Raw genomic sequence first — 26,792 nt, 5'->3', positions numbered from 1 at the left:
TGTTAAATGTGTTGTCACTGGGATGAAATATTAAGCCTCCATTGTGCCAGCCTCCGCTGAGAAAAATAAACTGTGGGCATGTACAGAAAGGCACACTTCTCATTACTCTTTGTCCTCAGCTCAGACTGCCTCTCCTCCTGTTAATCCTGTGTGTTCTTACACTCTTTACTTTTAGACTTTAGACTTTAGAGATACAGCGCGGAAACAGGCCCATCGGCCCACCGAGTCCGCGCCGACCAGCGATCACCACGTAGACTAGCACTACCCTACACACTAGGGACCATTTACAGTAGCTACTTATCCTACAAACCTGTACGCCTTTGGAGCGTGGGAGGAAACCGAAGATCTTGGAGAAAACCCACGCGGTCATGAGGAGAACGTACAAACTCCGTACAGACAGCACCCGTAGTCAGGATTGAATCCTATTTGATTGAATAGCATGCAAACAAAGGCTTATCACTGTACCTCGGTACACGTGACAATAATAAACCAATGCCCAGTTCGTTGCGTTCCAGTTGTCACCCCAAATTGCTACCTTTTGAGTTTCCATTTCTTAATCCAGAGGGACAATGGACTTTAGACATTGGATTCTTCCAGTCTGAAGAAGGGTCTCGACCCGAACCGTCACCCATTCCTTCCCTCCAGAGATGCTGCCTGTCTCACTGAGTTACTCCAGCATTTTGTGTCTATCTTTGGTTTGAACCAGCATCCGTAGTTCCTTCTTACACTTTGGATTCTTTGGTGAGAGGGTGGTGAATCTGTGGGATTCATTGCCACAGACGGTGGTGGAGGCCAAGTCTTTGGGTACTTTTAAAGTGGAGACTGCCAGGTTCTTGATTAGTAAGGGTGTCAAAGGTGACAGGGATAAGGCAGGAGAATGGGGTTTAGAGGGAAATATTAGTCGGCCATGATTGAATGATCTAGTAGACTTGATCGGGTTCGATCCCGACTACGGGTGCCGTCTGTACGGATTTTGTACGTTCTCCCCGTTACCTGCGTGCATTTTCTCCAAGATCTTCGGTTTCTTTCCACACTCCAAAAACGTACAGGTTTGTAGGTTAATTGGCTTGGTGTTTGTGTAAATTGTTCCTAGTGGGTGTAGGATAGTGTTAGTGTGCGGGGATCGCTGGTCGGCGCCGACTCGGTGGGCCGAAGGGCCTGTTTTCGCTCTGCACCTCTACACTAGAAAAATGAAACTAAACTACAAACCTGCATGTCTTTGGAGTGTGGGAGGAAACCAGAGCCCTCGGAGAAAACCCACGCAGGTCACGGGGAGAACGTGCAAACTCCGTACAGACAGCACCCGCAGTCAGGATCAAACCTGGGTCTCTGGTGCTGTAAGGCAGCAACTCTCAGTCAGAGAGTTGTGAATCTGTGGAATTCTCTGCCTCAGAAGGCAGTGGAGGCCAATTCTCTGAATGCATTCAAGAGAGAGCTAGATAGAGCTCTTAAGGATTGCGGAGTCAGGAGGTATGGGGAGAAGGCAGGAACGGGGTACTGATTGAGAATGATCAGCCATGATCACATTGAATGGCGGTGCTGGCTCGAAGGGCCAAATGGCCTCCTCCTGCGCCTATTATCTATTGACTATAACTCTACCACTGCACCCTATCTGTCTGAAGGTATTTTAAACATCTTCCAAATGTACATGCTTTGATAATAAATGAACCCGAAATTGAAGTAATTTTGAATTTTAAATCTGTTTGTTGTAGACTGGCTTTCGTTGCATCAATCTGCTGGAATGTGTCCAAAGAAATGAATGGGGAGAGTACTAACAGCACGAGGGGTGTTGCACTTCGGTGCTGCTCCGTCCTATAATTAAGGCATCAAATCTCATTTTCTCAAGGTAATTTTTATTTTTCCTTGCTGACTCCAAAGCAGATTTATCTGTTTGTGATATGTGTGAAGGCTTGGCTTACATTGCACGCCAGGAACATTGGCTACAGAATACACAGGGGAGTGAGGTGGGAGTTGTGAGCGGGTGTTTGTGGCTGAGACTGAGGGTGAGGGGTGTCAGTGGGTGAGGTTGAGGGTGTGGGGGGTGTGGTGTGGGTGAAGGTGTGGGTGAGGGTGTGGGTGTGGGTGAGGGGTGCCAGTGGGTGAGGGTGTGGGTGAGGGTGTGGGTGTGGGTGAGGGGTGCCAGTGGGTGAGGGTGAGGGGTGCCAGTGGGTGAGGGTGTGGGTGAAGATGTGGGTGAGAGTGTGGGTGAGGGTGAGGGTGTTAGTGGGTGAGGGTGAGGGTGTGGGTGAGGGGTGCCAGATGGTGAGGGTGAGGGGTGCCAGTGGGTGAGGGTGTGGGTGAAGATGTGGGTGAGGGTGAGGGGTGAGGGTGAGGGTGTGGGTGAGGGTGAGGGTGTGGGTGAGTGTGAGGGGTGCCTGAGGGTGAGGGGTGCCAGTGGGTGAGGGTGTGGGTGAAGGTGTGGGTGAGGGTGTGGGTGAGGGTGAGGGTGTTAGTGGGTGAGGGTGAGGGTGTGGGTGAGGGGTGTTAGTGGGTGAGGGTGAGGGGTGCCAGTGGGTGAGGGTGAGGGGTGCCAGAGGGTGAGGGTGAGGGGTGCCAGTGGGTGAGGGTGTGGGTGAAGATGTGGGTGAGGGTGAGGTTGTGGGTGAGAGTGAGGGGTGTTAGTGGGTGAGGGTGTGGGTGAAGGTGAGGGGTGCCAGTGGGTGAGGGTGTGGGTGAAGGTGAGGGGTGTTAGTGGGGGGAGTGGAGTAAGTGTTAAAGAGGGAAGTGATGTCCATGATATTAAGAGGGGTTTTGATATGCAGGGGATGGGGGATTTGGATCAGGTGCAGGCGGGTAAGAGTCGGCCTTGGTGTTGTGTTCAGCATGGACATTGTGGGCCGAAGGGCCTGTTCCTGTGCTGTACTGTTCTATGTTCTATGTTCCAGAGAGATCATTATCATCAAAGACCCTCGATTGGAGGTAGATACAATTTTAAGTTAAGAGGCTTTTATGAGGCTTCTTGAGAGGCTCCTGGACATGGAGGGACATGGATCATGTGCAGGCAGAGGAGGGTAGTTTAACTTGGCATTGTGTAAGGCGTGGACATTGAGGGCCGAAGGGCCTGTTCCTGTGCTGTACGGTGGTGCAGCGGTTAGAGTTGCTGCCTTACAGCACCAGAGACTCGGGTTCAATCCTGACTCCGGGTGCTGTCTGTACGGAGTTTGTACGTTCTCCTTGCGACCGGCGTGGGTTTTCTCCGAGATCTTCGGTTTTCTCCCACACTCCAAAGACGTACAGATTTGCAGGTTAACTGGCTTGATATATATGTAAACTGTCCATAGTGTGGGTCGGGTAGTGTTAATGTGCGGTGATCACTGGTCAGTGTGAATTCGGTGGGCATAAGGGCCTGTTCCCGCGCTGTATCTCTAAACTGAACTAAACTAAACCACTGTACCCTTCATGTCGGAAGAGGTACAATGATGGTGTTTGCAAGCTGGGCACGCTTCTTGTCTGTTAGTGGATATCTCCCTCCTCTTCACAATGTAACATGCTGGCTGGCGTGTGGGAGCTTTGTACCAGTCAGTGCATTGCATGCACTGCATTGAGATTGCAGACCACAAGTGCAGTCCCGCTTCCAAACCAAGTTAAATGGCGAGTATCGGCGAGACCAAGCACAGGTTCGGCGATCGTTTCGCTGAACACCTCCGCTCAGTCCGCCTAAACTTACCTGATCTCCCGGTGGCTCAGCACTTGAACTCCCCCTCCCACTCCCACACTGACCTTTCTGTCCTGGGCCTCCTCCACTGTCAGAGTGAGGCCCAGCGCAAATTGGAGGAACAGCACCTCATATTTCGCTCGGGCAGCTTACACCCCAGCGGTATGAACATTGACTTCTCTAACTTCAAGTAACTCTTGCATCCCCTCCCTCTCCGTCCCTCCCCCACCCTAGCTCTCCGACCAGTCTGATTGTCGTCCCCCCATTAATTTTTATCTCTGCATATGCTTTGTTGTCACCTTTTCTGAGCTAACAGTGATCTATTTTACATTTTCATTAACCTGCATCTCCTTCGATGTCTCGTTTTCACATCCTATCTTTATTTCGGTGTCTCCCTCTCCCCTGACTCTCAGCCTGAAGAAGGGTCTCGACCAGGAAACGTCACCCATTCCTTCCGTCTGGAGATGCTGCCTGTCCCGCTGAGTTACTCCAGCATTTTGTTGAGTTTAGTTTAGAGATACAGTGCAAAGACAAACCCTTCGGCCAACCGAGTCCGCATCGACCAGCGATCCCTGCACTGTAACACCTGGGGACAATTTTACATTTATTCCAAGCCAATTAACCTGCAAACCTGTAGGTCTTTGGAGTGCGGGAGGAAACCGAAGATCTCGGGAAAAAAGCCCACGCAGGTCACGGGGAGAATGTGCAAACTCCGTACAGGCAGCACCCGTAGTCAGGATGGAGCCCGGGTCTCTGGTGCTGTGAGGCAGCAGCTCCACCCGCACTGCCCTTTGTGTCTATCTTAACCAAGTTAATGCAGGATTCTTGCCCCTGAGGGTCGCATTGAAATGTCGCAACAGGTTGGCAATGTCCTTGCAATATATGTCTTGCAGCTTTTTGTGCATGCAGATAAACAGGCGACAACAGCAAATCCACTTCCAACGTAACGAAGAGCATTTCGGACAAAACCTGTTAACAAACCTGTATCTAATGTTGTGCAGTGCTATCAAAACTGATCGGTGCATGCCTTACAAAGCTTATTCCCCCCTGTAGGTTTTTTTTTACATTCACCTCCCTCACAGTAGTAAATAATTTAGTGGCCTTGGATGTAGCACAAATTGTACGTGGTCAGTTGGAGGGGTGATATTTGGACTTCCTCCCAAAATATCGATGAATAATATGCTGCATGTCACAGACAGATATAAAAATTGAAATTCAAATGCGGGCCTGGGTTCATCCGTGTCAGTTTAACGGACATGTTCTCAATTGCCCTGACTGTAATGTCACAGTCATCAGCTTTCTTGATAAGCCGCTTTTTGTTTTGCCGAAGAAAATATTCAGCGTTCAGCTTTTCTTTCACATTCAAAACCCATTCATCCCCTGGAAAGACCACGAGCTATTGTTAGAAATCTCCGGCATCTCACTTTCTTTGCACAATGGATAATTATACTCTACCGTTATTCGGGAAGGGTGTAACTGTAGATTTAAAAAATTTTTTTAGAGATACAGCGCAGAAACAGGCCCTTCGGCCCACTGGGTCCGCGCCGCCCAGCAATCCACGCACACTAACATTATCCTACACCCACTAGGGACAATTTTTACATTTGCCCAGCCAATTAACCTACAAACCTGTACGTCTTTGGAGTGTGGGAGGAAACCGAAGATCTCGGATAAAAACTCACGGGGAGAACGTACAAACTCCGTAGAGTACAGCACCCGTAGTCAGGATCGAACCTGAGTCTCCAGCACTGCATTCGCTGTAAGGCAGCAACTCTACCACTGCGCCACCGTGCCGCCGATGCTGGTTTTCACCGAAGATAGACTCAAAATGCTGGGGTTACTCATCGGGACGGGCGGCATCTCCGGAGAGAAGGAATGGGCGACGTTTTGGGTCGAGTACGTAGCCACCCGGGCTGACACCGCAAGAAATTGCAGCGAATGGTGGATGCTGCCCAGACCATCACATAAACCGACCTCCCTTCCATCGACTCAATTTTTAACTCACGCTGCCTCGGCAAGGCCAGCAGCACAATCAAGGACCAGTCGCACTCCGGCAACTCCCTCTTCTCCCCTCTCCCATCGGGCAAAAGGTACAGAAGTGTGAAAACGCACAGGTCCAGATTCAGGGACAGTTTCTTCCCAGCTGTTATCAGGCAACTGAACCATCCTACCACAACCAGAGAGCAGTCCTGAACTACTGTCTACCTCATTGATGACCCTCGCACTATCTTTGATCAGACATTACCTTGCACTAAACGTTATTCTCTTATCATGTATCTGTACACTGTGGACGGCTCGATTGTAATCGCATATTGTCTTTCCGTTGACTGGTTAGCACACAACAAAAGCTTTTCACTGTACCTCAGTACACGTGACAATAAACGAAACTAAACGAAACTAACATCCATTTGACCATTTCTCAGGCACGACTGTGAAGTGTTATTTGCTTGGGCTACACTATCCCTTTTTGCCTTAGGGTGGATTGGAGGTACGGTTGCCAACTTCCCCACTCCCAAATAAGGGACAAAATGACGTCACTGCCCCGCGCCCCACGTGACCTCACCCCGCCCGGCCAAGGCGGCCGCCATTGTTGGAGCGGGAGCACTTGGCCGCTGGCTGGGTGAGGTCACGTGGGGCGCGGGGCGGTGACGTCACCCTTTGTCCCAGTATTTGGGAGTGAGGAAGTTGGCAACCCTACTAATACGGGACAAGGGCGGTCCCGTACGGGGCAAACTAATTTAGCCCAAACTACGGGATGTCCCGGCTAATACGGGACAGTTGGCCACCCTAACAGGAGGCTGCATTATTACTGATTGAATGAAAAGATACAGCACGGAAACAGGCCCTTCAAAAACCATGCCCCCAAACCTATGTTGTTTTGGAGGCTGTAGTCTTCAATAGCCTGATGGTTGTTGGGAAGAATCTGGTCCTGAACCTGGACGTTACAGTTTTCAAGCTCCTGTACCTTCTTCCCGATGGTAGCAGCGAGATGAGAGCGTGGCCAGGGTGGTGTGGGTCTCTGACGATGCTGGCTGCCTTTATGAGGCAGCGACTCCTGTAGATCCCTTCGATGGTGGGGAGGTCAGTACCCGCGATGGACTGGGACAGTGTTCGCAACCTATTTGCAGTCTTTTTCGTTCCTGGGCTTTTGGGTTGCCAAACCCGCACCATTTACTGTTCCTCCTTTGGTGCTGGATGTAGATCCTGGAACTAGGGCGCCACGGTGGCGCAGCGGCAGAGTTGCTGCCTCACAGCGCCAGGGACCCGGGATCGACCCTGGCTACGGGTGCTTGTCTGTACGGAGTTTGCACGTTCTCCCCGTGACCCACGTGGGTTTTCTCCAGGTGCCTCGGTTTCCTCCCACACTCCACAGACGTGCGGGTTATAACGACCGGAGGCGGTCTGATACTCCTGTTGGTGATGGGCAGAGTTCTGGAGTGCATGGAATAGTTAAAGCTATTTTCTACATAAGAATGTTACCTCAGGATTTTATGTGGAGTTTATGGAGGGTTTATGTACAATTTCTTTTGTGTGTTTGGCTGATGTGCCGTGATACTGATGTAAGCAAGGCTCCTCGCTTCCCGAACCGACACTGCACCATTTTCACGTACAGCAATGAAATTCAACCTGAGCTATTAACTTCACTTCAAAAACATTTACCACCCCATTTAGGCCTAGTGTGACGTTTGAAATTACCTCGGCTTCAATGCCTCAACTGCTTTCCTCAATTACTCCCTGTGGTAGCTACCTTGAAGAGTTATGGAGTCACTTCTAATGGATGTCTAAAAGGAGTAGTGGGGGGGGGGGGAGGGGGAGGAAGGAGGGGGGAGGGGGAAGGAGAGAGAGAGGAAAGGTGGGAGAGAGGAAAGGGGGGAGAGAGGGAAGGGGAGAGGGGAACAGGGGAGAGAGGGAAGGGGAAAGGGGGAGAGAGGGAAGGGGAGAGAGGGAAGGGGGAGAGGAATGGGGGAGAGAGGGAAGGGGAGAGGGGAAGGGGAGAGAGGGAAGGGGAGAGGGGAAAGGGGGGAGAGAGGAAAGGGGGAGAGAGGGAAGGGGAGAGAGGGAAGGGGAGAGAGGGAAGGGGGGAGAGGGAAGGGGAGAGAGGGAAGGGGGGAGAGGGAAGGGGAGAGAGGGACGGGGAGAGAGGGAAGGGGAGAGAGGGAAGGGGGGAGAGGGAAGGGGAGAGAGGGAAGGGGAGAGAGGGAAGGGGGAGAGGGAAGGGGAGAGGGGAAAGGGGGGAGAGAGGAAAGGGGGAGAGAGGGAAGGGGAGAGAGGGACGGGGAGAGAGGGAAGGGGAGAGAGGGAAGGGGAGAGAGGGAAGGGGAGAGAGGGACGGGGAGAGAGGGAAGGGGAGAGGGGAAAGGGGGGAGAGCGGAAAGGGGGGAGAGAGGAAAGGGGGGAGAGTGGAAAGGGGAGAGAGCAAAAAGGGGGGAGAGAGGGAAGGGGAGAGAGGGAAGGGGAGAGGGGAAAGGGAGGAGAGTGAAAAAGGGGGAGAGAGGGAAGGGGAGAGAGGGAAAGGGGAGAGGGGAAAGGGAGGAGAGTGAAAAAGGAGGAGAGAGGGAAGGGGAGAGAGGGAAGGGGAGAGGGGAAAGGGAGGAGAGTGAAAAAGGGGGAGAGAGGGAAGAGGAGAGAGAAGAAAGGGGGAGAGGAAAGGAGGGGAGAATTAGGGGGGGAGAGGGAAGGGGGGAGAGGAAATGGGGGGTAGAGGAAAGTGGAGGGAGAGGAAAGGGGGGAGGGAAGGGGAGTGCCGAGAATGGAATCCAACAGTTAAGCTCTGTAGAGTTTTTTGCCATGTTTTCAACTTTATGAAATGCATTAGTTTTGTTTAGTTTTGTTTAGAGATACAGTGTGGAAACAGGCCCTTCGGCCCAGCGAGTCTGTGCTGACCAGTGATTACCCGTACACTAGTTTAATCCTACACACCAAGGACAATATCCAGTCATATCAAACGATTTGTGAGTGCAATCAAGCCACACACAAGTACACCACGAAGTGCAAAGAGAAAAGCACTCATGTGCAGAATATAGCATTACAGTAATGGAGAAAGTGCAGACGTTTAAAAAAAAGTGCAAGGACTGCAACGAGGTAGGTTGGCAGATCGGGGCCACTTCCTATTCTATGGGAGGATTGTTAACATTCGTCTGATAACAACTGGGAAGGAGCTGCTCGGTTAGGACTAGCGGGATGACATGGGTGGGGTAGGGACGGAGAGAGAGGGGAAGCAAGGGCTACTTGAAGTTAGAGAAATCATAGACAATAGACAATAGAAAATAGGTGCAGGAGAAGGCCATTCGGCCCTTCGAGCCAGCACCGCCATTCAATGTGATCATAGCTGATCATTCTCAATCAGCACCCCGTTCCTGCCTTCTCCCCATACCCCCTGACTCCGCTATCCTTAAGAGCTCTATCTAGCTCTCTCTTGAATTTATTCAGAGAATTGGCCTCCACTGCCTTCTGAGGCAGAGAATTCCACAGATTCACAACAAAAAAGTTTTTCCTCATCTCTGTTCTAAATGGCCCACCCCTTATTCTTAAACTGTGGCCCCTGGTTCTGGACTCCCCCAACATTGGGAACATGTTTCCTGCCTCTAACGTGTCCAACCCCTTAATAATCTTATACGTTTCGATAAGATCTCCTCTCATCCTTCTAAATTCCAGTGTATACAAGCCTAGTCGCTCCAGTCTTTCAACATACGACAGTCCCGCCATTCCGGGAATTAACCTAGTAAACCTACGCTGCACGCGTAGGTCATCACTCATACCGTTGGGGTGTAAGCTGCCCAAGCGAAATATGAGGTGCTGTTCCTCCAATTTGCATGTGGCCTCACTCTGACAGTGGAGTAGGCCCAGGACAGAAAGGTCAGTGTGGGAATGGGAGGGGGAGCTCTACCACTGCGCCACCATAAATCCTTCCCCATTTCCCTTAAAATCTATATCCTCTAGTTTTTGACTTGATGGTTAAAAATCTCTGGCTGTTCGTCCTATCTATTCCCCTCATGATTTTATACACGTTATTAGATCACCCCCTCAGCCTACGGTGCTCTAAGGAATAGAGACCTGTCATAAGGTCATAAGGAATAGGAGTTGAATTAGACCATTTGGCCCATCAAGTCTACTCCGCCATTCATCATGGCTGATCTATCTCTCCCTCCATTCTCCTGCCTTCTCCCCATAACCCCTGACACCACTCTCCACATCCACTCTATCCAAACCTTTCACTATTCTGTACGTTTCAATGAAATCCCCCCCTCGTTATTCTAAACTCCAGCGAGCACAGGCCCAGTGCCGACAAACGCTCATCATAGGTTAACCCACTCATTCCAGGGACCGTTCTTGTAAACCTCCTCTGGGCCCTCTCCAGAGCCAGCACATCCTCAGATATGGTGCCCAACATTGCTCAAAATACTCCAAATACGGCCTAACCAGCGCCTTATAGAGCCTCAGCATTAAATCCCTGTTTTTGTATACAAGCCCTCTTGAAATAAGTTGATATTGTCGGAGAGAAGAGAACTTCTTCAAAGTTGACATTTCAGTCTGAAGAACTGACCCGAAACTCCGACCCGAAACGTCACCCATTCCTTCTCTCCCGAGATGCTGCCTGACCCGCTGGGTTACTCCAGCATTTTGTGTCTACCCTCTTGAAATAATGCCGGCATTGAGTTTGCTTTCTTTACGACTGATTCGACTTGCAGATTAACTTTTCGGGAATCCTGCACCAGCACTCCCAAGTCCCTTTGCACCTCCAATTTCTGGATTGCCACCCCATTTAGAAAATAGTCTACGCCTTTATTCCCACCCAACGTCTTTCCTGCCCAACCCAACTCTCTGCAGCTCAGTCCTTGCTTTGAAGTCAGAGGGTGTAAAAATGGATTGGATTATGGACGAGCAGCGTTCTTTGCGAGATGCAGAGAGAGAGAGAGAGCGCTGATTAATCTGCAGACGCGAGCCCCATGCCACGACGGAATCAGAACCCAACAATACACGCAATCAGGCTTGCTTCTGCAGGCACGAGGCTGAATGTTGCTAAACTGAAGGCAGTCTGAAGGCAGTAAGTGCCCCAAAGTGAAGTGCAGTTTGAGGTGCTGACAGTCCTGCTACTTCGTGACAGAGGCCAAAGAGAAATGTAGGTGTCTGAAAGGCTTAGCTCACATCTGGCGGATCTGAAGATTGAATGGGAAATCAACGGCAGAATTTGTTCCTCTTGTGATGAAGCCATTGTGTTCGGCTCAGCGTTCAGTTCACTTCAGCGACACGGCGTGGAAACAGGCCCTTCAGCCCACCGAGTCCACAACGATCAGCGATCACCTTCAGTTTAGTTCGGAGATACAACACCGAAACAGGCCCTTCAGCCTACCGAGTCCACAACGATCAGCGATCACCTTCAGTTTAGTTCGGAGATACAACACCGAAACAGGCCCTTCAGCCTACCGAGTCCACAACGATCAACGATCACCTTCAGTTTAGTTCGGAGATACAACACCGAAACAGGCCCTTCAGCCCACCGAGTCCACAACTGATCAGCGATCACCTTTGGTTTAGTTCGGAGATAGATTTTTTAGATTTAGAGATACAGCGCGGAAACAGGCCCTTCGGCCCACCGGGTCCGCGCCGCCCAGTGATCCCCGCACATTAACACCATCCTACACCCACTAGGGACAATTTTTTTAAAACATTTGCCCAGCCAATTAACCTACATACCTGTACGTCTTTGGAGTGTGAGAGGAAACCGAAGATCTCGGAGAAAACCCACGCAGGTCACGGGGAGAACGTACAAACTCCGTACAGACGGCGCCGGTAGTCAGGATCGAACCTGAGTCTCCGGCGCTGCATTCGTCGTAAGGCAGCAACTCTACCGCTGCGCCACCGTGCCGACATGCAGCGATCACCTTCAGTTTAGTTTGGAGTTACAACACGGAAACAGGCCTTTCAGCCCAACGAGTCCATGCTCACCATCGATCACCTTTAGTTTAGTTTAGAATAACAGCGTGGAAATAGGTCCTTCCACCCGCCATGTCTGCACCGACCAGCGATCCCTGTACACTAGCATTATCCAACACACCACGGACAATTTACAATCTTTATCGAATCCAATTAAACTACAAACCCGCACGTCTTTGGGGTGTGGGAGGAAACCAGAACACTTGGGAGAAAACCCACGTGGTTGCAGGGAGAACGTACAAACTCCGTACAGACAGAGCCCGTGGTCAGGATCGAACCCGGGTCTCTGGCGCTGTGAGGCAGCAACTCTACCGCTGCGCCACCGTGCTATCCCAGAAGGACCCGTTCACGCTAGTTCTCTGCTGTCCCACTTTCGCATCCTACACACTAGGAGTAGGGTCGCCAACTTTTTCACTCCCAAATAAGGGATAAAGGGTGATGTCACCGCCCCACGCCCCAGGTGACCTCACCCAGCCAGCGGCCACGTGCTCCCGCTCCACCAATGGCAGCCGCCATTGCGTTTCGTGTGTTATTCCTGCTGGTAATTTAGCAGCAAGGGTGGGTAAAGCCCAAAGATTCCAGAGGAGCAAGATGAACCGCTCCGTTGAAATCGCCTATACTGAAGTGTAGTACGCAAAGGAGCATAACGGCCGCCATTTTAGTAAGCAAAACCCACCGTTCACTATGCCTCTCGCAGTGTAATCAGTGTTTTGGGGGAAAGTATGTGTGATGATACCATTAAAATGCAGAATATATCTCATCTACCAATTCACAGATTTTTGTTCTTTTTCTTTTTAAATGTTTCTGCAAGTTTCTGCCTACAAAATGGCGCCGTGACGTGCTACGGTTTTTAGGGTCGAGTGGTCTATCTTGCTCCTCTAGTGTCTTTGGTTAAGCCCCACCAGAATCTGTGCAAAGATCAGAATCTGCACTCCACAGAGGGTGCTGCACTGTAGGAGGGATTGTCTTTCAGGTAACACATTGAACAAACACCTCTGCAACACCTTTATGTGGATATGAAAGATCCTGTGGCACTCACTTTCAAATAAGAACTCTGCCGTTGGAACAGGCACCTTGCTTAATATTTAGCACTGCCAGAAGCATACTCCATTATTTATCGTACTTCTGCTTGTGGCTTTGGACGCACTCAGCAGGTCAGGAGGCATGGTGGCGCAGCGGTACAGTCTCTGCCTCACGGCGCCAGAGACCCGGCTTTGATCCTGACCACGGGTGCTGTCTGTACGGAGTTTGCACATTCTCCGTATGTTTGTGACTTCGTAGGGAGTTTGTACCGAGTCTGAAGAAGGGTCTCGACCCAAAATGTCACCCATTCCTTCTCTGTCCCGCTGAGTTACTCCAGCTTTCTGTATCTATCTTCGGTTTAAATCAGCATCTGCCGTTTCTTCCTACACTATCCTATCCGCCTGGAGTGAATGCCTGGAATCTCGCACCTCCCCCAAACTTTTCAATGATTCAGCCGGTGAAAATAATTTCACCCGCTCAGCCGAACAGTCCAAATGAACGAAGGCCATTACATTTTGGACCCACTCTCACTGACTCAGTCATTTGCTTGCATTAGTCACCACTAATAAAGGTTATGGAGCCCTCCCAAAGATGCAAAATGATTCCAAGTAATTTCTAAATCCACCCAGCCTAAAATGAAACTGCATAAAATATCCTACAATTTTCTTCATGTTGCTTGTCGTGAACTGCGAGTTCTTGATTAGTGCGGGTGTCGGGGGTTACGGGGAGAAGGCAGGAGAATGGGGTTGAGAGGGAGAGAGATCAGCCATGATTGAATGGCGGAGTGGACTTGATGGGCCGAATGGCATAATTCTGCCCCTAGAACCTATGAGTTTATGAGCTTATGAGCCTTCAGGGCCGCACCGTGGCACAGCGGTAGAGTTGCTGCCTTATAGCGCCAGAGATCCTGGTTCGATCCTGACCACGGGTGCTGTCTGTACGGAGTTTGTACGTTCTCCCTGTGGCAGCCTGCGTGGGTTTTCTCCGGGTGCTCCGGTTCCCTCCCACACTCCAATGACGAGCAGGTTTGCAGGTCACTTGGTTTCGGTAAAAATTGTAAATTGTCCCCAGTGTGTGTAGGATAGTGTTAGCGTACGGGGCGATCGCTGGTCGGCACGGACTCGGTGGGCCAAAGTGGCCTGTTTCTGCGCTGTATCTCTAAAGTCTAAAGTCTAAAATGGAACTTCAGAAATAACCTACGATGTTCTTCATGTTGCTTTTCGAGAGCTGAGTCCACAGGGCGTCGCGGTGGCGCAGCGGCAGAGTTGCTGCCTCACAGCGCCAGAGACCCGGGTTCCATCCCGACTACGGGCGCTGTCTGTACGGAGTTTGTACGTTCTCCCCGTGACCCGCGTGGGTTTTCTCCGGGTGCTGCGGTTTCCTCCCACATTCCAAGCACGTGCAAGTTTGCAGGTTAATTGGCTTCTGTAAGTTGTCACTAGTGCGTAGTGTGCGGGTGATCGCCGGTCGGCATGGACTCGGTGGGCCGAAGGGCCTGTTTCCACGCTGCATCTCTAAACTAAAACTACCAAGAAACCCAACGCATTTGGTACAAGGTTTCATTTTCATTCCCTCCCTTTTCCATGGGCGCTGACTTATCAAGTACCTGCCACTGCAATTGGAACTAATTCCACAGAAGTCGTTCAACTTTCTGATCGTCGGGCAAGGCAAATTGTTAAAATGTCATGCATCCTTCAGTACCCTTGAGGATATCCTATCATTTACCTGTACATAATTACTATTCTGTTCATACTTAATATTTCATTTTATAGAGCTGAGGTTTCTTTGCTTATCGGAGAATGATTAGAGGGTCTCACTCCACTGCTTTAGTGATCTGTTTCTATAATTTATTGAGAGGGAGACTTTAGGCTGCAAATTTCAGCCAAGAAGACATTATTTACAGTGGGGCTGCCCCGTGATGTGCCAGTGGGTAATTTCTTGCCTGTGGTTTGCCTGCCCAGCTGCCAATGTGCCGGAGATTTTTGCCCGCAGATGGCCCACAGATGATGTGTGGGGTTTTATGATCAGTGCGTGTAGAAGACACCACAGTCACACACAGAATTTAAAAACGAGCCGCAGGCTTTTACTTGCACACTTGAGCCTTGTGTGTTGGTGTGCACAACTCTGCCGCTGCGCCACTCGTGCAGGACGGTTCAAGAACGTGTGGCGCAGCGGTAGCGTTATAGACAATAGACAATAGGTGCAGGAGGAGGCCATTCGGCCCTTCGAGCCAGCACCGCCATTCAATGTGATCATGGCTGATCATTCTCAATCAGTATCCCGTTCCTGCCTTCTCCCCATACCCCCTGACTCCGCTATCCTTAAGAGCTCTATCTAGCTCTTTCTTGAATGCATTCAGAGAATTGGCCTCCACTGCCTTCTGAGGCAGAGAATTCCACAGATTCACAACTCTCTGACTGAAAAAGTTTTTCCTCATCTCCGTTCTAAATGGCCTACCCCTTATTCTTAAACTGTGGCCCCTTGTTCTGGACTCCCCCAACATTGGGAACATGTTTCCTGCCTCTAACGTGTCCAACCCCTTAATAATCTTATACGTTTCGATATGATCTCTTCTTAGGGGACGTACAACGAGATCTGGGTGTCCCAGTGCATCAGTCACTGAAAGAAAGCATGCAGGTACAGCAGGCAGTGAAGAAAGCCAATGGAATGTTGGCTTTCATAACAAGGGGAGTTGAGTATAGGAGCAAAGAGGTCCTTCTGCAGTTGTACAGGGCCCTAGTGAGACTGCACCTGGAGTACTGTATGCAGTTTTTGTCTCCAAATTTGAGGAAGGATATTCTTGCTATTGAGGGCATGCAGCGTAGGTTTACTAGGATAATTCCCGGAATGGCGGGACTGTCATATGTTGAAAGACTGGAGCGACTAGGCTTGTATACACTGGAATTTAGAAGGATGAGAGGGGATCTTATCGAAACATATAAGATTATTAAGTGGTTGGACACGTTAGAGGCAGGAAACATGTTCCCAATGTTTCAGTCAGAGAGTTGTAAATCTGTGGAATTCTTTGCCTCAGAAGACAGTGGAGGCCAATTCTCTGAATGCATTCAAGAGAGAGCTAGATAGAGCTCTTAAGGATAGAGGAGTCAGGGGGTATGGGGAGAAGGCAGGAACGGGGTATTGATTGAGAATGATCAGCCATGATCACATTGATTGGTGGTGCTGGCTCTAAGGGCCGAATGGCCTACTCCTGCACCTATTGTCTATTGTCTATTGTCTAATAACTCCAAAGACATACCGGTTTGAAGGTTATATGTAGGCTTGGTATAAATGTAAAAATAACCCTAGTGTGTGTAGGGTAGTGTTGGTGTACGGGGATCGCTGGTCGGTGCGGATTCGGTGAGCCGAAGGGCCTGTATCCACCCTATATCTCTAAACTAAACTAAAAAAACTAAAGAAGGAACTATTGCTGCTGGAATCTTGAGCAAAACTCAAGATGCTGGAGGAACTCAGCAGATGAGGCAGCATCTGTGTAAGGAGTGGTCCATTTCAGAAGCTTAGTTTTTAGTTTAGAGATACAGCGCGGTAACAGGCCCTTTGGCCCACCGGATCTGTGCCGACCAGCGATCCCTGCACATTAACACTATCCTACACCCACTAGGGACAATTTTACATGTATACCGAGCCAATTAACCTACAAACCTGCACGTCTTTGGGGTGTGGGAGGAAACCGAAGATCTCGTAGAAAACCCACGCGGGTCACAGGGAGAACGTACAAACTCCGTACAGACAGCACCCGTAGTCGGGATCGAACCCGGGTCTCTGGCACCGTGAGGCAGCAACTCTACCACTGGGCCACCGTGCCGCCTCAGTTGTCCAAGAGTAGATGGTGGTTACTTCATGGAGATTATGTACATAAGACCAAAGCCTGCGGCATACAACAGGTACCTCAAGCACGATTGTTGGCATTACTCATCACATCAATAATCCTCACTCTGTCCAGTTGTGCCGACTCTCTCTGCAGCTGTACACCATGTCCACCAGGTGGCAGTGTTCTATTCACGAGCAAGCCAGTTGTTGACACCTCTGGAGAGAAGGAATGGGTGACGTTTCTGGTTTCAGAGTCTGAAGAAGGGTCTCGACCCGAAACGTCACTCACTCCTTCTCTCCAGAGATGCTGCCTGACCCGCTGAGTTACTCCAGCTTTTTGTGTCTGTCTACGGTTTAAACTAGCATCTGCAGTTCCTTCCAACACTGTTAAATGAATGAAGTGGTGCGCTGAAGGAGGTAACATTGGCCGTCGCAGTAATGAGCAATAGGCGCTCCAGGGTTTAATTTCCTCAGTCATCTATTCTTAGATCCGCGTAAAGGAAGATCTCAAGAGCACTGAATAATTAATTGTGAGAAAAAGCCATTTGGCCCATCTTGTGTAGGAAAATGACTACAGATGCTGGTACAAATCAAAGGTATCACAAAATGCTGGAGTAACTCAGCGGGACAGGCAGTATCTCAGGAGAGAAGGAATGGGTGCCATGCCGGGTCGAGACCCTTCTTCAGACTGATGTCAGGGGAGTGGGCGGGACAGAGGTAGTCTAGTTGGAGGCAGTAAGACTGGGGGGAGAACTGGCAAGGGGGAGGGGATGGAGAGAGAGGGAAAGCAAAGGCTATTTGAAGTTAGAGAAGTCAATGTTCATACCGCTGGGGTGTAAGCTGCCCAAGCGAAATATGAGGTGCTGTTCCTCCAATTTGCGCTGGGCCTCACTCTGACAATGGAGGAGGCCCAGGACAGAAAGGTCAGATTGGGAATGGGAAGGGAAGTTAAAGTGCTGAGCCACCGGGAGATCAGGTAGGTTAAGGCGGACTGAGCGGAGGTGTTGAGTGAAACGATTGCAGAGCCTGCGCTTGGTCTCACCGATGTACAGGGGTTGACACCTGGAACAGCGGATACAGTAGATGAGATTGGAGGAGGTGCAGGTGAACCTCTGCCTCACCTGGAAAGACTGTCGGGGTCCTTGGATGGAGTCGAGGGGGGAGGTAAAGGGACAGGTGTTGCATCTCCTGCGGTTGCAGGGGAAAGTACCAGGGGAGGGGGTGGTTTGGATGGGAAGGGACGAGTTGACCAGGGATTTGCGGAGGGAGCGGTCTCTGCGGAACGCAGAAAGGGATGGAGATGGGAAGATGTGGCCAGTAGTGGGGTCCCGTTGGAGGTGGCGGAAGTGTTGGAGGATTATGTGCTGTATGCGACGGCTGATGGGGTGGAAGGTGAGGACAAGGGGGGCTCCACCCTTGTCACGAATGGGGGGAGGGGGAGCAAGAGCGGAGCTGCGGGATATCGAGGAGACCCTGGTGAGAGCCCCATCTATAATGGAAGAGGGGAAGCCCCGTCTCCTAAAGAATGAGGACATCTCCGGTGATCTAGTATGGAACACCTCATCCTGGGCACAGATGAGGCGTTGCCGGTGGGCTGGTCATTGTTGGGTGGACAAGTGTGGAGGTGGGCAATATACTAAACTAGAACTCCCCCTTCCCAGCTCTCCCAGCAGTCTCACTGAATCCCACTACGTTTTATCTCTGTACAGCCCACTCCCCTGATATCAGTCTGAAGAAGGGTCTCAACCCGAAACATCACCCATTCCTTCTCTCCAGAGATGCAGCCTGTCCCGCTGAGTTACTCCAGCTTTTTGTGTCTACTTTCGATTTAAACCAGCATCTGCAGGTCTTTCTTACACAAACTAAACTATAACGTTGAGTGCAAGATGAAGTCCAGGGAAGTCTGGTGAAAGATAGTCCGAGAATCTCCAATGAAGTCGATGGTTAGTCAGGACCGCTCTCCATTGGTGCAATGCACATTGAGCATTCAAAGCCATCATCTATTTATTCCAGAAGAGATATTGGTGGAATTTCAATGACTTATTTTGCTATGTGCAGGAAGGAACTGCAGATGCTGGTTTAAACCGAAGCTAGACTCAAAAAGCTGGAGTATCTCAGCGGGACGGGCAGCATCTCTGGAAACAAGGAACGGGTGACGTTTCAGGTCGAGACCCTTCTTCAGACTGGTTGGGGATAAGGGAAACGAGAGATATAGACGACAATGTAGAGAGATAAAGAACAATTAATGAAAGATATGGAAAAAAATAACGATGATAAAGGAAACAGGCCATTGTTAGCTGTTAGCTAGGTGAGAACGAGAAGCTGATGCGACTTGGGTGGGGGAGGGATGGAGAGAGAGGGAATGCCGGGGTTACTTGAAGTTAGAGAAATCAATGTTCATACCACTGGGCTGTAAGCTGCCCAAGCAAAATATGAGATGCTGTTCCACCAATTTGCGTTTAGCCTCACTCTGACAATGGAGGAGACCGAGGACAGAAAGGTCAGTGTGGGAATGGGAAGGAGAATTAAAGTGTTTGGCAACCGGGAGATCAGGTAGGTTCAGGCGGACTGAGCGGAGGTGTTCAGCGAAACGGTGGCGCAGAGGTAGAGTTGCTGCCTTACAGCGCCAGAGACCCGGGTTTGATCCTGAGTTCATGTGCTGTCTGTACGGAGTTTGCACGTTCTCCCCGTGACCTGCGTGGGCTTTCTCCGGGTGCTCCGGTTTCCTCCCACACTCCAAAGACGTGCGGGTTTGTAGGTTAATTGGCTTCTGTAAATTGTCCCCAGTGTGTAGGATAGAACTAGTGTACGGGGTGATCGCTGGTCGGCGCGGACTGGGTGGGCCGAAGGGCCTGTTTCCGCGCTGTATCTCTGAAGTTGAGAGTCTAAATGCAAGAGTTGTGTGGGTGGGGGTTGTGTGGAAGAACGGAGAGTGGGTTGCCCTAGATTCCGATTCAGAGGGAAGAAACGAGGGACGATAACGCTGACTCTATTCAGGGAAAACGGAGCCTCACGTAGGCCGAGGCTTTCCGGCCATGTTGGAGAGGGTGGGAGCACTGTCCTTCACATACAAAGAGGTCACATTTACATTCGGAACAATGAAAATTAGGAAGGGTTTTTGATGGAGGAAATTAGAAACTGTTGGCACGAGGATCAATTATGAGAATAGATGGAATTAAGATCATTGGAATAGAAACAGGGAAGTGGTGGGGGAATTCCGTTCACAGGGTGAGGGGGTGCCTGAGACACTGAGTTTAGTTTAGTTTAGATTAGAGATACAGCATGGAAACAGGCCCTTCGGCCCACCGAGTCCGCGCCGACCAGAGATCCCCGCACATTAACACGACCCTACACACACTAGGGACACTTTACATTTATACCAAGTCAGTTAACCTACAAACCTGCACGTCTTTGGGGTGTGGGAGGAATCTGAAGATCTCGGAGAAAACCCACGCAGGTCACGGGGGGAAGGTACAAACTCCGTACAAACAGCGCCCGGAGTGGGGATTGAACCCGGGTCTCTGGTGCTGTGAGGCAGCAACTCTACCGCTGCGCCACCGTGCCGCCCACAAGATGGAAGCAGCTTCGACGGAACCCTCTGAAATAGGGTTCGATGTGTCGACTTTTTATGGTAGATTTCAGAGATACAGCGGGGAAACAGGTCCTTCAACCCTGACCTCGGATGCTGCATATGTGGAGTTTGCACGTTCTCCCTATGATCACGTGGCTTTCAATCCGGGTGCTCCGGTTTCCTCCCACATCCCAAAGACTTGTGAGTTTGTAGGTTAATCGACCCTCTGTAAATTTCCCCTCTAGTGTGTAGGCTTCCACGTTGTATCTCTAAACTAAACTAAGGTATCAAAATTACAGGGTAACACTCTCAATGTACGTAATCTCAAGACCCTTTGTTGATCTTATGAATTCTGTTGGCAATAATATTCATTAAAAAACCTTCACAAAGCGAGCACACCAAGGAATTCTGAGCCAAAAAAGATACTGTTCATTGCCATGGTTACCGTTCTAATCATTTTGTTTTATGTTGGACTGTCATAGTGCAATCAAAATGAATTTATAATCAGGCCATGAGCTATAATTCCATGAATTAATGATTTGAAGTTTGAATTAAACTAAATATTATGCAATTTAAACAAATATTTAGCATTATTTTTATCTCAATGAGTGTTGACCTAAAAAGAAGTCAAAATCCCCCAGAAAGATAACAGCAGGTAAAACACGTCCATAATGAAATACTCATCAAAAATAAACCGATTAAATTTTGGCATTTCATTTGTACTGACATTCAGAATTGCTTTATCTTATAAAAAGACAGTCAAGGGATCTGAATTCAGTCTGAATGAAGATGATGTATAAAACATATTATCAGTAACATTGTTAACTTGACCAAAGGACATAATTTTCCTTAAAGATTGTTAAATAATGATTTTCTTTTAACTTCAGAGGTACTGCACGGAAACAGGCCATTCGGCCCGCCGAGTCCGCACTGACCAGCGCTAGCACTATCCTGCACACACTTGGGACAGTGTACAATTTTCACCAAAGCCAATTAACCTGCAAATCTGCACGTCTTTGGAGTGCGGGAGGAAACCAGAGCACCCGGAGAAAACCCACGCTGTCACGGGAAGAACGTACAAGTTTGCTTGGTGCAAGTTTGCAAGGTGCTCCTACTTTCCAAAGACGTACAGGTTTGTAGGTTAATTGGCCAGGGTAAATCGCCTCCAGTGTTTAGGATAGACCAAGTGTACGGGTGATTGTTGGTCGGTGCGGACTCGGTGGGCCGGTCTATTTTCACGCTGTGTCTCCAAACAATACTGCCTGAGAAGACTAAGGACATTCAGTATGATGAATTGACTCTTACCAATTTTTATTGGCGCACCATAGAAAGCATCCTGTCCGGATGCATCACAGCTTGGTTTGACAACTACGCTGCCCAAGATTGCAAGACATTGCAGAGAATTGTGAATGCAGCCCAGTCCATCACACAGAACATGTTCCCCCGCCCCCCCCCCCATTGACTCCATCTACTAGTTCACGCTGCCTCAGGAAAGCAGCCAACATGATCAAGGACCACTCACACCCACGTCATTCCCTCTTCTCCCCTCTCCTGTCAGGCAGAAGATACAAAATCTTGTAAGCACGCACCATCAGATTGAAGAGCAGATTCATCCCCGCAGTTATCAGACTTGTGAACAGACCTCTCACAAACGAAGTGTGTGTAGGAAGGAAATGCGACCGCTGGTTTACACCGAAGATAGACACAAATCGCTGGAGTAACTCAGCGGGACAGGCAGCCTCTCTGGAGAGAAGGAATGGGTGACGTTTCGGGTCGGGACCCTTCCTCAGACTGAGAGTCGGGGGAGAAGGAATCTAGAGGTACGAAAAGGTTCCGAACAAATCAGAGCCAGCACCAATGACCGAGGAAAGGTGGAGCCCACAATGGTCCATTGTTGGCTGAGGGAGAGGAGATAACGAAGGGATACATGGACGCAGACAGTGGAACTGGAATAAGATAGAACTAGTGTGAATGGGAGATTGATGGTCGGCCGCGGACTCAGTGGACCAAGGGGCCTGTTTCCATGCTGTAAACTAAACTAAACTTCAACGTTGCTACTGTATTCATAAGATCATAAGTGATAGGATCAGGATTAGGCCATTCAGCCCATCAGGTCTACTCCGCCATTTAATCATGGCTGATCTATCTCTTCCTCCTAACCCCATTCTCCTGACTTATCCCCATAACCACTGACACCTGCACTAATCAAGAACCTGTCTATCTCTGCCTTCAAAATATCTACTGACTTGGCCTCCACAGCCTTCTGCGGCAAAGAATTCCACAGATTTACCACCCTCTGTCTAAAGAAATTCCTCCTCATCTTCTTCCTAAAAGAACGTCCTTTAATTCTATGGCTTCTGTGGCTAGACTCTACCACTAGTAGAAACATCCTCTCCACATCCACTCCATCCTTGGGCTTTTCATTGTTCTGTACGTTTCAATGATGTTCCCCCCTCATTCTTCTAAACTCCAGTGAGTACAGGCCCAGTGGCTGTATTGGCCCACAGCGTGGAGCCCAGAGATTATCTTCCTTGTAAATCGACGGGGGAACTTGGGCACCAGATTGTAAAGCTCCTTAGCTTAGGAAGGGGGCTACCTTCCGGGAAATCCAACGCAAACCGAAAATATTGTAAGTCGAAATGCATTGTAATACACGCGATCACGTGGCCGGAAGCGGGTCAGGAGAGAAAAGGAATGAATGTTCCAGGTCAACGATCTTTCAGATGAAACGTTCAGTCTATTTATCTCACCACGGTACCTGCCGTGTTTGAATTATATCCTCCTGTCTTCGGGAAAAACCTTCATGCTGTTGAACGCACTGGCCTCCACATTAGCATTAACGCATTGCATTACAGATGGAGTGGAGATCGAAGAGGACGAACATGAGATTAAAGATTTAAACCATGCTCTCCGACTTGGACAAAATCTGGATTAAATGGACATTAGTTCAGTTTAGAGATGCAGCATGGAAACAGGCCCTTCGGCCCACTGAGTCCACGCCGACCAGCGATCACCTGTTCGCACTAGTTTGATGTCATCCTGCTTTCTCATCCACCCCCTGGCACGCCAGGGGCAATTTACCGACAAACCCGCGCGTCTTTGGGATGTGGGGGGAAACCGGAGCACCCGGAGGAAACCCACGCAGTCACTGGGAGAACGTGCAATGCAAAACTCCACACAGACAGCATTCAAGGTCAGGATCGAACCATGGGTCTCTGACGCTGTGTGGTAGCGGCTCTACCAGCTGCATTATTGTGCTGACTCAAATAAGGTCAAGATACCAGTGCACGGATCATTGCGAGCAACAGAGGCAAGACTTGAAGATGTGCTGCTCAGATTTGTAGTTTTTAGTTTTAGAGATACGGCGCGGAAACAGGCCCTTCGGCCCACCGAGCCCGCACAGACCAGCGATCCCCGCACACTAACACGATCGAACACACACCAGGGACAATTTACACTCATACCAAGGTGGGGAGGGACGGAGAGAGAGGGAATGCTGGGGTTACTTGAAGGTAGAGGAATCAATATTCATACCACTGGGTTGTAAGCCCGAAATATCAGATGTTGTCCTAGCCTGCTCAACCTCTCCCGATAGCTCAGGCCCTCCAGTCCTGGGAACATCTTCTGCTCTGAATTACTACAATGGGGACTTTTACTTCCAGGAAAGATGGCTTAATCCCTCAGTGAGAAAAATGACAAGGATCTGACGGAATAAATGCCTAACATTGCCTTGCCCACTGGGCAATGATCCCAAAAATCGGCACGGTGGCACAGCGGTAGAGTTGCTGCCTGACAGCTCCAGGGACCCGCGGGTTTGATCCTGACTACGGATGATGTCTGTGATGGAGGGAGAGGGGTGATGGAATGGAGGGGGAAGGGGAGAGGTGAGGGAGGGAGAGGGGGAGGGGAGATGGAGGGAGTGGGGGAGTGGTGAGGGAGGGAGAGGGGAGGGGAGATGGAGGGAGTGGGGGAGTGGTGAGGGAGGGAGAGGGGTGATGGAATGGAGGGGGAAGGGGAGAGGTGAGGGAGGGAGAGGGGGAGGGGAGATGGAGGGAGAGGGGTGATGGAATGGAGGGGGAAGGGGAGAGGTGAGGGAGGGAGAGGGGGAGGGAAGATGGTGGGAGTGGGGGAGGGTTCATGAGTGATAGGAGCAGAATCACGTCATTCGGCCCATCAAGTCTACTCCGCCATAAAGAGTTAGATTTAGCTCTTTGGGCTAACGGAATCAAGGGATATGGGGGGGAAAAGCAGGAACGGGGTACTGATTTTGGATGAATGAATGAATGAATGAATGAATGAATGAATGAATGAATGAATGAATGGATGAATGAATGAATGAATGAATGAATGAATGAATGAATGGATAGGTTTATTGGCCAGGTATGTGCACGTACAAGGAATGTGCCTTGGTGCTCCGCTCGCAAGTAACAACACGAACATACAGTAAACAATTAAGAATAAAGCATAAAACATTAAGAATACATGATCCTAATGAATACATGATACAGCCATGATCATATTGAATGGCGGTGCTAGCTCGAAGGGCCGAATGGCCTACTCCTGCACCTATTTCCGATGTTTACTCACCAAACTGGTCACTGCCTACTCAAGACAACAGAGCTACAGAAAGAAGAAAGGATGATGCAATGTTGAAGGATGATCAATAATTCATTTTCTCATTGTAGTGGTTTATGAAGTTTAATAATGCAGTTAGTAATTTACATTGTCAATTCCCACATTTTGAGCAACCAATGAACAGAACAGTGGCCACTATTCTGTCCTATTAATGAAATATTATTCGATTCTGAATCTGGCTTCACAAAACCAATTGCAACTGAAAGGAAGGCTTGTGCATTAAAAGATACGGAGTTGAAATAGATTCTGCAGAGCATTGGGAATCCATGAGTTGGTCCATAAGCCCATTACTGGTTTATCAGGGTGTGGGAAAATGAGCTTTGAAACGTGGACGCCATCGCCAAACGGCAGACAAGGTGGCGATGAGTCTAAACTTTAGAGATGCAGCGTGGAAACAGGTCCTTCGGCCCATCGAGTCTCTGCTGACCATTTAATAGGAACGTAAAGGATAAACGTTTCCCACAAAGGGTGGTGGGTGCGTGTGGACGCGCTGCCAGAGAAGGATGTTGAGGCAGATACTATCATGGAGAAGGAAAAAAACTGCAGATGCTGGTTTAAATCAAAGGTGGACACAAAATGCTGGAGTAACTCAGCGGGTCAGGCAGCATCTCAGGATAGGAGGAATGGGTGACGTTTTGGGTCAAGACCCGTCTTCAGACTGAAGAAGGGCCTCGACCCGAAACGTCACCCATTTCGTGTCTACTTTCATGGAGTACATGGATAGGTTAGGTTTAGAGGGATATGGGCCAAACGCAGGCAGGTAGGACTGGTGTAGATGGGGCGCGTTGGTCGGCATGGGCTAGTTGGGCAGAAGGGTCTATTTCTACGCTGTACGACTCTGTAACTCTCTGTAATTCTATAGTCCTTTTCGGCAAGATGGAAATTTCAAAGACTAGAGGGCATTCTTTAAGATAAGACGGGCAAAGTTTAAAGATGTGCGGGGCAAGTTTATTTTACACTGAGGGTGATGGTTGCTTGAAACGTGGTGCCAGGGGTGGCGGTGGAATCAGGTGCAGTAATGACATTTAAGAGGCTTACAGATAGGCACATGGCCTTGCAGAGACGGAGGGATATTGATCCATTGCAGGCAGATGAGGTTAGTTTATCCTGGCATTATCTTTGGCACAGGGCCTGCTTCTGTTACAGATGTCAGAGGTTATGGGGAGAAGGCAGGAGAATGGGGTTAGGAGGGAGAGATAGATCAGCCATGATCGAACAGTGGAGTAGACTTGATAAGCCGAATGGCCTAATTCTACTCCTATTCCTTACGACCTTTCTGTGCTGTACTGTTCCACGTTCTATGTTTAGCTTAGTTTAGAGATACAGCGCGGAAACAGGCCCTTCGGCCCACCGAGTCCGCACCGACCAGCGATCCCCGCGCACTAACACTATCCTACACACACTGGGGACAATTTAACATTTATCCCAAGCCAATTAACCTACGAACCTGCACGTCTTTGGAGTGTGGGAGGAAACCGAAGGCCACGGAGAAAACCCACGTGGGTCACGGGGAGAACGTACAAACAACTTTCAGGCAAGCACCCGTGGTCGGGATGGAACCCGGGTCTCTGGCGGTGCTGGCGCTGTGAGGCAGCAACACTACCGCCGCGCCACCGTGACACCTATGTTGAATGCACAGCAGGTAAACCCACCAAGGGTGGGAGAGTGGGGAATGATTCTGTGGTGGGAGAACGGTGCGGGAGAGGGTTTGTGCAGCTGATGAGCAGAGGCAGGGGACGGAGTCAGGTGGAAACCCAGCTTCCACTTTAGTGCAATGGTCACGCATGTTTACAGCAATCCAATTCAATTCAGTTAAATTGTTTGCAATCATCTAACTGGCGAGATAATAGACACAGAGCATCGCGGTATTCAAAATGCAATTAGATTGAAATAATAGCTGAGCTGATGTTCCAGAGGGATCGCCTGCAATTAGCCTTCCCCTATCCCTGACTTCTCATATTCACGCGGGGACAAAGCTGAACGGCACTGTTAAACTGTGCCTTGAAAATTACTACCTCAAAGTGCAATACGGATGTAGGACGATGGGAGATTAACAGAGAAATAAACCTGAGGTATCGCTGCCTGAGATAGGGGCAGCACGGTGGCGCAGCGGTAGAGTTGCTGCCTCACAGCGCCAGAGACCCG

At 49.7% G+C, this 26,792-nt stretch overlaps 1 protein-coding gene across 4 annotated transcripts in view; it reads left to right on the top strand.

Annotated features, from left to right (window-relative positions):
• The window catches only part of LOC144611326 (protein phosphatase 1 regulatory subunit 29-like), a 211,936-nt gene that overhangs the window by 110,658 nt on the left and 74,486 nt on the right, over positions 1-26,792 (top strand). For all 4 annotated transcript variants that reach the window (XM_078430378.1, XM_078430380.1, XM_078430379.1 and 1 more), the window contains one exon: positions 1,713-1,846. The gene's annotated coding sequence lies outside the window, so the exon portion shown is untranslated. The remainder of the gene's footprint in view (positions 1-1,712; positions 1,847-26,792) is intronic.

The sequence above is a fragment of the Rhinoraja longicauda genome, chromosome 40 (genome assembly GCF_053455715.1).
Source record: "Rhinoraja longicauda isolate Sanriku21f chromosome 40, sRhiLon1.1, whole genome shotgun sequence".
Taxonomy (NCBI): Eukaryota; Metazoa; Chordata; class Chondrichthyes; order Rajiformes; family Arhynchobatidae; genus Rhinoraja; species Rhinoraja longicauda.
Note: the sequence above shows the minus strand (reverse complement) of the source record. Positions and strands in the feature narration are given on the sequence as shown.